Below are 10049 nucleotides of genomic sequence, written 5' to 3'. Positions count from 1 at the left end.
CAACTCTAGCCTAAAAACTTGTAGTGTAACATAGCAATATTAGAGTGGTTAGTCTTATATCCCCGCTAAGTCATGGAAGGAGCCTTTAGCTGTAAAACTCAATTAGAATAGACATTATGTTGACTTTGCTTGAATTAACATGTGTATAGATATATACGTAGAATTTTACTTGAACATATCTTACAGGATCCCAAGAATTTTCATCTCATGCTTCTTTTTCTTCATCAGATTACTTCCTTTTGTTGCAATAGGAAAGTTAATTAACGTATAAGTGTAAAATTTATTCATTTGTAATATATATACTAAACTATGGAACTATAGTCGTGGAGACACAATGGGCACTGAATAACACTCATTGACATCCGTTCACAACTGCAATAATATGATATATGAATTATGATGTTCCCAAGGATTGGATCAAAAGAAATGAGGCATGTTAAACGCCATTAGTTCGAATGACAAAAGGCTTTGGAGGGAAACAAAGTAGAAAGGAGAACTCCAATTAATTATTTGTTGCTAGACTAGAGACACATAGAACATGAAATCAAAGATAGCCTTTGCCTTAGCTTCCCACGTTATTGTATGGGGTAAAGTTGATAAACGACAGGTGGGTGCTCGACAAGTTGACACATAGAAGTAAAGATAGGTATGGTATGAGTCAGCAATTAGCTATCATCGGTTATAAACATGTGACCAGTGCTGAATAAGTTCCGAAGGCATTGGAACCGAGAACGAAGTTTTGAAAGGAAGACATCGGTTGGAAAAGACAACATTCAATGAGCAGCCGTTACAAAGAATCTCTGTATTAATGTTCAACCATTATGCAACCGTCAAGAGAGGTTTCATTCATATTAAAGAAAAGTTTGATTTGAGGATCTTGTCTCCCTATATAGAGCTATAACTAGGAGAATTTGTATTCATTATAGGACATGAAAATTATTTGTACACAAAAGCCAAAATTTGCTCTTATTCTATAAAACTACTTTCTCTTTTGTTGTTCTTGATATTGCACTTATTATTGCTACCGGAGAAACTGAGCCCACAATCAGCTTGTATTTCCTTCAAGTTATTTTAGTCAATTTATTTCTGTTCTTACTTATTTATATTCTTGGACTAAATTAATTCACGTGTCTATAAACCATATTACAATTTCAACTGTACCGTTTTACAGGCAAATAGTTTTGTGCCCACCGTGGGGCAAGACAATTGTGTTATTACTTTGATCCATTCATCTATTACTAACGTAGTTTGACACTTTCTTTAGTAAAAGAAAAATCAGATATGGCAGATAACGACGTGAACAACTCTTACAATGTTGGAACAAACAATGAACGTGAGAATGTGTTCCAGCGTGATGATTCAACTAGTAAAACTCGCAACGAAAGAGATGAAACAACTCTGATTCGCGAAGAATGAAATCCTCGGCATGTGAGAAGTCCAACTCCTGATGATATGGATGATGAACGTGTTGTTGAAATAGTTAAAGTTTTGAGGGTGCAACAAAGAAAAATTATGAATCATCTCTCAAGACAAGATCGAGTAATGACAGAGTTGAATTAGGTGCTTTCAATTGCTTCCAATAACTCTAATGGAGGAATTCGAGTTCCTCATAGCGTGCCTGCAAATCAAATAGTGCAAAGAACTGGTAACATCACTTCAAGGGAGGAGTTCGATTTTAATAAAAATGAGACAGGTGGTGCAGGTAGTGGATCCGGGAACGACAATGATGTTAATGATCCTTTCAATATCGAGCTCATGAGATTTATGAGGGAAATGAACGAATAGACCAAAATGCTAAAGAATTCCATGCTCGGATGGATTAGATCCCGGGAACACTATCGGTGTTGAAGTGACCGGATTCAAAGAAGTATACATAGTTGCCGTTCAAACCAAGTGCGGTCCCGGAATTGATTTCGAAAAGATTCAAGATGCCCGATATTCTGAAGTGTGATGGGACTTCGGATCCACAAGATATATCATAACTTACACTATGGCTGTAAAGGGAAATAACTTGGCCTCACACGAGATCGAATCAGTCTTGTTAAAGAAATTTGGCGAAACTTTAACGAAGGGTGCTTTAACATGGCATTCTCTTATGCCTTAACATTTGATTGACTCTTTTGAAATGCTTGTAGATTCTTTCATTAAAGCTCATGATGTGCCAAGGAAAGTCCAAGCTAGGAAACCAGACATATTCAAAATCGCTCAAGGAGAGTCTGAGCTATTGCGAGAGTTCGTAATTCTGTTTCAAAAGGAGAGGATGATGTTGTCGGCAGTACGAGATGAGTGGGTAGCTAAAGCATTCATACAAGGACTCCAGCCACTTAGCTGTGATGCCTCCAGGAAATTGAAGGAAAGTAGTTGGAGTTTCAAGCAACCACATGGGCAGATGTCCGCATTAATTATGAATTAAAAATCAGAATTAAAGATGATCAACGGTGTCAACCAAGGTTCGCACTCATGAATGGAATCAAGAAAAGTTCAAAACTGATTTTGATGCAGATCCGAGGTCTTCCAGAAGTCATTTTCAGCCGTACAAAAGAGCTGATAGGCATGGAAATAAAGTATTTTAGTATTCGGATAGGTTTGTTTCTGATAGAAGGACGGATCGTGGTCGAAGTAGCAAAGCTTTATATGAGAAAGAACCATCGGGGTCTCAGGATTAGCATACCCCAAGTTATCTGATTACAACTTCAATGTCAGCTAGGTAGAACTGGTTTCGGCTATGAGAAATATTAAGAAGGGAAGATTTCTTAAACCAATTCGATCGGACCTAGTCAAAGGGATCCTAATATATGGTGTAAATTCCATTGAACACATGGCCACAGCACTGGGACTGTCGGCACCTTCATGAAGAGGTTGCAACATTATTGAAGAATGGTCACCTTAGAGAATATCTAAGTGATCGAGCCAAGAACAATTATGGGAGGAAACGAAATGTTGCAAAACCAGCCAAACCGGTTGTAGGGTCACTTCTTTGGTGGTGTTGAAGTAATTAGAGTGATATTTTCAGCAACAAAGAAGACAAAGATATCGATAACTCATGGCAAGAGGATTCGAGAAGCATTAGAAGATGATGAAATCACCTTCACGGAAGAAGATGTTGATGGCCTTGTTTTACCACACAACGATGCTCTGGTAATATCGCTTAATATTTTAGATTTCAAAGTTAAACGTATGTTGGTTAATCCAGGTAGTTCGGCCAATATCATTCAGTTGAGAGTTTTGGAGCAAGCAAAGTTGACTGAAAACATAGTGCCGGGAATAAAGCTTCTGGCCGGGTTTAACTTAACAAGTGTAACAACCCTAGGAGAGATCTTACCGCCCACGCATGCCAAAGGCATAACAAAGACCACTTTGTTCGAAGTGATGGATGGCGATATGGGGTACAATATGATCCTTGGTAGGCCTTGGATTCATGAGATGAAGGTTGTGCCATCGGCTTATCATCAGTTGTTGAAATTCCCAACACCGGAGGGGAACAAGCAGAACAAAGGTGATTAACCTGCAGCAAGGGAAATGAATAAAGTGACTTTATCCAGCAGCAAGGCGGAAGGAACGATTAAATAGCAACTATAGGAACCAGTGTCATCTTCCATTTCGGTTGAAGGTGATGGGGAAGAGGAGTCATTGCATTTTTGTCATGTGACTAGATCTTTCCAGCTAACGGAGGAAACAAATGCTACAAAATCGAACGCAGAGGAATTGGAACAAATTGCTTTATTCGCAAAGTTCTCATATAAAAAGGTTTACCTAAGAACGGTATTAAATCCCGAACTCAGGCTAAAAATTATTGAGTTTTTAAAAGCTAACTTTAATTACTTTGCATAGTCTCATTCTGATATGACAGGTATCCCACTAGATGTAGTTGTCCATAAGTTAAGTTTGGACCCCAATTTTCCTCCCGTGAAGCAAAAGAAACAAGTGATAGTCGAGGTTAGGAACATGTCTATTTAAGAAGAGGTAACTCGATTATTAAATATAAGTTCAATTCGTGAGGTAAATTATCCTAACTAGCTAGCTAACGTAGTGATTGTTCCTAAAAAGAATAATAAATTTAGAATGTTTGTAGATTATAAATATTTGAATAAGGCATGCCCTAAAGACTCTTTCCCGTTACCGAACATTGACCAAAAAATCAATGCCATGGCCGAGCGTGAGTTAATGAGTTTTCTTGGCACGTATTCCAGGTATAATCAAATTAGGATGCACCCGAAAGATCAGAAAAAACCTCATTCATCACGAATTTTGGCACTTATTGCTATAATGTGATGCTTTTGGGCTTAAGAATGTCGAAGCCACTTATAAGAGGCTTGTTCATAAAATGTTCGAACAACATATTGGTAAAACTATGGAAGTTTATATTGATGATATGTTGGTTAAGTCTCTTAACGCAGGAAGTCATTTGACTCATTTACAAGAGACATTCAACATTTGAGAAAATACAACATGAAGCTCAACCCGGAAAATGCGCTTTTGGAGTTGGGTCTGGAAAATTTTATTATTTTTTGGTTTTTCAAAGAGGAAGCGAAGTAAATCCAGACAAGATAAATTTTATCGAGGATATCTCTGATCAGTTTACAAGTGTGAAGGAAGTGCAAAAGTTGACCAGCCTGTTAGCGACCCTTAGTAGATTTATATCAAGATATTCAGAGAAGTGCCATCATTTCTTTTCACTTTTGAAAAAGAAGAGTGATTTCATATGGATTCCGGAATGTCAAAAAGAGTTGAAAAACCTAAAAAGGAACTTGTCCAATCATCCGTTAATGTCCAAGACAAAGAAAGGTGAAAAATTGCTAATTTATTTAGTGGTTTCGGAAGTTGCGATAAGTAAAATCTTGGTTCAAAAGGAAGAAGGTATGCAAATTCTTGTTTATTATGTTAGCAATAATTTTATCGGGAGAGGAGACACGTTATCCGCACCTGGAAAAGTTGGCTTTAGCTCTCGTAGTTGCATTTCAAAAGCTTAGACATTACTTTCAGTGTCACTCAATATCCGTAGTGATGACTTTTCCATTCAGGAACGTCCTTCATAAACCTGAATTATCAGGTCGATTGGCTAAATGGGCTATAGAAATTAGTGAATTTGATATAAAATATAAACCTTGAACATCTATCAAGTCATAAGTTTTGGCCGACTTTGTGGCTAGCTTTAGTCCAGGAATGATGCCTTTAGCTGCTAAAGAAGCATTTTCTGGTGTCGGTAACCGTCACCAGTGTGTGGACCTTGTTTACGGATGGATCTTTCAACGTAAAAAGGTCCGGTCATGGGATAGTATTAATCACTTTTTAGTGAGAAACCCTAAGACAGGCTATTAGAACTGTACTTTTGACTAACAATGAAGCCGAGTATAGGGCTTTGGTTGCTGGACTTGAATTAGCCTGGGGACCAGGCTCCAAGGTAATTGAAATAAATTGCGACTCCCGGTTGGTAGTGAATCAAGTATATGGAATCTTTTACACCAAGGAGGAGCGCATGCAATAGTACTTGAATAAGGTTCAAGTGTTGCTTTCCCGGTTCAGGGAATGGTCAATAATTCACATCCCAAGGGAAGAAAACGTAGAGGCGGGGGCATTGGCAAATTTAGGATCATCCACGGAAATGAAAGGAGACGATTCTGGTACAGTCATTCAACTATTGCATTTGGTATAGGACGTGGACAAATATTGCAAATTTAACTTAACCAACTTAATTTGGGATTGTAGAAATGAGTTTATAGAGTATTTAAGGCATGGCAAATTGCCTGAAGATCTAAAAGCATTCTGGGCACTATGAACTAAAGCTGCTCGTTATTGCCTTGTTGACGGTCAGTTATTCCAAAGGTCTTTTCAAGGACCATTGGCTCGGAGTGTAGGGATATCGGAGGCTGATTATGTGATGAGAGAAGTTCATGAAGGGGTCTGCAGAAATCATTACGGAGCAGACTCATTGGTTTATAAGAGCTGGTTATTATTGGCCCCGAATAGAATAAGACGCGAAGGCATTTGTACAAAAATTTGATAAGTGTCAGCATCATACAAAGTTAGTGCATCAACCGGCAAAGCTTTTGTATTCGGTAGTGTCACCGTGGCCATTCATGAAATGAGGAATGGACATAGTTGGCCCTTTATGTAACGAGCGGACCGGTCATTTTACCCTCTAGAACCCAATTTCCCTAAATAAGACTTCACGTACTTGTTTTTACTGATTTATGACTTGCGGGTATGGTTAGTTTGGGATTTGGAAGAGTTTGGGTTGAAATCAAAATACTTGGTTCCTTAAGGTTCACTTAAAAGGCCAAGTTTGACTTCGGTCAACATTTTGAGTAAACAAATTCGGAATCCAGATTTGACAATTCCAATAGGTTTGTATGATGATTTCAGACTTGGGTGTATATTCGGATCGGGTTTTGGATAACCCAGGAGTATTTTGGCGCCTAATAGCGAAAGTTGGCTTTGAAGGTTTAAGAAGTTCTTTAAAATTTGGTTTGGAGTGGGTTTTGGTGATATCAAGTTCCAAACGGAATTCCGAGATCGAGAATAGTTCTGTAATGTCATTTAAGACTTGCACGCAATATTTGATTTTATTCCGAGTAATATAAGTATGTTTCGGCACATTGGAAGTAAATCGAAGAACTTAAAGTTCTTAAGTTTGATTCAATTGATTTTAGGGTGTGATTCTTAGTTTCAATGTTGTTTCGGGCGTTCCGAGAGTTCGAGCGGGTCCATTTTATGATTTCAAACTTGTTGGTATGTTCGGACAGGGCCCCTGGGGCCCTGAGTGCCAATCGGATGAGGCTTGGACCAAGTTGAGAATTTGGAACCACAGCTGAGTGCACTAGATCTGTCATCACTGCACTTGCGGTTGGTCAGCCGCAGGTGCGGGCTAAGCATTGCAGAAGCGGCCAGGGAAGGGCAGCCCAGGTTCCGCAGATGCGGCCCCTCTTCAGCAGAAGCAGTTACCCGACCGCAGATGCGACCCAATCGGCCCAAGGCGATTCTGCAGAAGCGGACCCTTGTTTGTAGAAGCGGGACCGCAGATGCGGCCTTATGACCGTTGATATGGAAATCGCTAGGGCAGTGGCCTTCATTTAATACGAGACTTAGGCATTTTTGACTCATTTCATTCCATTGTTGGGCGATTCTTGGAACTCTTAGAGAAGGGATTTCACCCAACACCTTGAGGTAAGTAATTCCTACACAATGTGAGTTAAATACATAGCTTATTGGTAGATTATAACATGTGAATTTGTAGAAATCATAGGTTTAGGTGAAAACCTAGGATTTTGATAAAAATGAGATTGTACCACGAAAATGGTTATAGCACTTAGTGAAAATCAAATATTTATGTTCCTAAGGTTATGGGTAGCAATTTTCTTTGAAAATTTTCGAAATCCGGGCATGTGGGCTCGGGGATGAAGCTTAGGAATCTTGCATTTAGAGTTGGAAATTACTTTAAGAGTGGGGATATGAGCTTTTAAGCCTATATTGATTAGTTTTTACACTATTTGGATAGTTTTTGATCGTTCGGCACCAAAATGAGGGTTTGGGGCATAAGCTTGGACCGGAAAGTAGGCCTTGAGATGAGGTAAGTCTCTTTTCTAACCTTGTAAGAGGAAAATTTTTCCATAAGTGCACTTAATTAATATGTGATTAATTGTGGGGGCTACGTACGTACAAAGTGATAAGAGTTTGTACGTAGCTACTTTCGGGTAGTTTTAGGTTCACACCATGCTTGAGGATACCATTAATTAATTATATTTTTTATTGTGATAGATGGAACCAAGTTGAGGTTTTTTCAAGGATTTAAAATCTTTATGTTGAAATGTCTATATTTTTAAAAAGAATCAAGTAAAGTGTTACGATTTATTTATAAATTGATATTTGACCGCGTAACACGTATAATCTGCGAGCGGGGTAATTCCTTGAATTTATATTTGGCCGTGTCACACATATGATCCGCGAGCGGGGTAATAGATGCATCTATGGTTCGCGTCGTTCGACCGTCGGCAGTGCACAATTTACATTTATGTTCTATTGTGCCGAACATCCTCGGTGGTATTCGTGTGTGATAATAGAACTGGAAACGTTTTTATAACTTGTATAAATTTGTTGTCGAGAGATCACTTGTTTTAAATAAAGGAAGTGTTTTGGGTTCTTAAATATGATGGAAGGATTGTTCAGTTGTTTTTCTTTCTTTTTCTGAGCTTATTGTTATTTCCATATATTATGATTAAATTAGAAATTTCATATTAATATATTGTTGGCCCTAGTAAGTGTCAGAGTCAACCCCTCGTCACTACTTCTTCGATGTTAGACTAGATACTTACTGGGTACATATTTTTATGTACTCGCGCTACAATTCTGTACCTAATTGTGCAGGATTCTAGGCAGGTGCATCTGGTCACCAGTCAGACGCGTAAATTTGATCCCCCTTTCGAGACTTCACGGTGAGCTGCCTTTAGAGGCGTTCTGCAGCAACTAGAGTTTTCTTTATGCTTTATTTTTCTATCTGATTTCTTCCACACAGTAGGCTAGTGTTCTTTTGTACATTCTACTAGATTATCCACATACTTATGACACCATGTCTTGGCACACGCACTAGTAGACTTATGATTTTGGCATTGTATACATGATTATGGTTCGTATTCGTTGTTTCCTTTTAACTTGACTTCATTGGTAAATTTTTAAATCTTTTAACAAATGAAGAATTTTTATCCACTTAGTAATTTTATAAGATGGGAAATCAATAGTTTGATCAGTGTTGGCTTGCCTAGCAATGGTGTTGGGCGCCATCATGACCTATGATGGAATTGGGTCGTGAAAATATGGTATCAGAGCAATAGGTTCACGTAGGTCTCACAAGTTATGGGCATGCCTAGTAGAGTCTTGCGGATCGATGTAGAGACGTTCGTACTTATCTTCGAGAGGCTATAGGGTGTTAGGAAACTACTCTTTATTCATCTGTTATCGTGCAGTTGATGGTACTAAATTTACTTCTTTTATTATCTCACAGATGGTAAGGACGCATACAACAGACGTTTCATACTTGGGAGGAGCTACTCCCCCCGTTTCTAAAGGCCAAGGCAGAGGCCGGGGGAGGGAACCGCCGAGGTAAGGGACAAGGGCGTCCCAGAGCTACCCCAGTAGCACCACCAACGGATCCAGTAGAGGATCCTATCATGGAGGAGTAGGGCGAGGTGTCTGCCGTAGAGCCAACCCCGGTAGATTTCTAGTGGGTATTCAGGCCATTAGGGTTAGACTTCAGGGCAACAGTCTATGGTACCGAGAGGTTGTTATGAGTATGGAGATCCAGGTCACATGAAGAGGACCTGCCCCAGATTTCGGGGCAATGCAGTACAACAGAGTCATCAACCTATGATTGCAGCACCAGCCGCCCGATCGCCCAGAGGTGGGGGACATGCTGGTAAGGGTCGTCCTAGAGGTGGAGGCTAGGCAAGGGGAGGTCAGCCAGCTACTGTTCAGCTAGGTGGAGGCCATCCAGCCGACGCTCCAAATAGATTCTATGATTTTTTGTCCAGACCAGATGTAGTGGCCTCAGATGTCATGATCACATGTATTATTTCTTTATGCGGTAGGGATCTTCGGTATTATTTGATCCAGGGTCTACCTATTCATATGTGTCATCTCCGTTTTCTCATTTCCTGGATATTCCTCGTGAGTCCTTGGGTACTCCTATTTATACGTCCACTCATGTGGGCGATTCTGTGGTTGTGGATCGGATCTACCAGTCGTGTGTGGTCACATTCTGTGGTTACGAGACTAGAGCGGACCTTCTGTTACTTGATATGATCGACTTTGAGGTCAACCTGGGCATGGACTGGTTATCCCCATATCACGCCATCCTTGATTATCATGCGAATACTGTTACTTTAGTGATGCCAGAGTTGTCGAGATTGGAGTGGAAGGGTTCCTCAATTAGTACAGCTAGTCGGGTCATCTCTTTTCTAAAGGCTCAACACATGGTCGAGAAGGGTTGTTTGGCTTATCTAGCTTATGTTTGGGACACTACAACAGAGTTTCCGACGATTGATTCAGTGCGACTAGTT

This window comes from Nicotiana tabacum, chromosome 18, assembly GCF_000715075.1.
Source record: "Nicotiana tabacum cultivar K326 chromosome 18, ASM71507v2, whole genome shotgun sequence".
NCBI classification, from domain to species: Eukaryota; Viridiplantae; Streptophyta; class Magnoliopsida; order Solanales; family Solanaceae; genus Nicotiana; species Nicotiana tabacum.
The sequence above is the reverse complement of the archived record's forward strand: the minus strand, read 5'-3'. Positions refer to the sequence as shown.